The 997-nt window shown below is 29.0% G+C and overlaps 1 protein-coding gene across 1 annotated transcript in view; it reads left to right on the top strand.

Moving 5' to 3' along the window:
- The window catches only part of LOC107690372 (solute carrier organic anion transporter family member 3A1-like), a 62,546-nt gene that overhangs the window by 53,608 nt on the left and 7,941 nt on the right, over positions 1-997 (top strand). The window lies entirely within an intron of this gene.

Raw genomic sequence — 997 nt, forward strand, 5'->3', positions numbered from 1 at the left:
CAGCACTGAGGAGTTTTGAGAAAAGAACCCTCGCAAGGGAGGCTAACCTCTCTTCTGATATCAACCAATCATCATAGAGACGTAAATTACGTGATATTAGTTTGAACGTCTGCCGCTGCGCTGATAATGTACCAAGTACTTATGATGAGTAATGATATTGAATATTTGATTGCCAACAGATTTACCAAGCTGTCATTCAAACAGTATATATACAAATTTAAAAAAGGGAAAACAGCCTAAGCTGGATATAGACTACAGTAGTCGGCTTAATTAAATGACGCAACAGGCAGCTCTCTTTTAACACAGACTTTTAAGAAGGGATGGATGTTTGCTTCAAGTGATAGGCCAGGTAAGTGAAGTTATATTATCTTGCTGTATGCATGTCGTTTTCTTTACGTTTTCTGACTAAAAGCAACCAAAAAGCCATTTTAAAGTGGTTAAGCAAATAATAATAATAATAATCGGCAGGGATCCCAGACCAATACAATTAGTGTGCCTCCTCTATTTTAAAACCGACGAGCCGCCACTGACTGAAATTAAAATTAAAACAGAAAATAAAGTCGAATTCAAAATAATAAACAAAACTATAATAGTATCCTCTAATACTATAAAACTATAATGATACTAAAATAACACTGGCTGAAATAAAATATAAATATTAGATGAAAAACTAAAACTAGTACTAAAATGACTAAAACTGAAATTAAATAAAGCTAAAATTAAAGCGAAATAGAAATATAAAAAATAATAAAAATTACAAAAGTTAATAACAATGACTACAACTTAAATTAAAATGAAAACTGAAATTATAAAAAAAATAAATAAAAACTAATTGAAAATATTAATAAATGTCATATAAATAATACTAAAATAACACTGTTATCTCTTGTCAGTGAAGTATATTGTGTAATTTAATTTTGCTTTTTTACTCTCATGTTTCTTTTGAAATAAGATGTTCAGTTAGACAAAGTGTAGGGAAAGAATTTATTTATTACAT

This window comes from Sinocyclocheilus anshuiensis, unplaced genomic scaffold, assembly GCF_001515605.1.
Source record: "Sinocyclocheilus anshuiensis isolate Anshui unplaced genomic scaffold, SAMN03320099.WGS_v1.1 scaffold609, whole genome shotgun sequence".
In the NCBI taxonomy this organism is placed as follows: Eukaryota; Metazoa; Chordata; class Actinopteri; order Cypriniformes; family Cyprinidae; genus Sinocyclocheilus; species Sinocyclocheilus anshuiensis.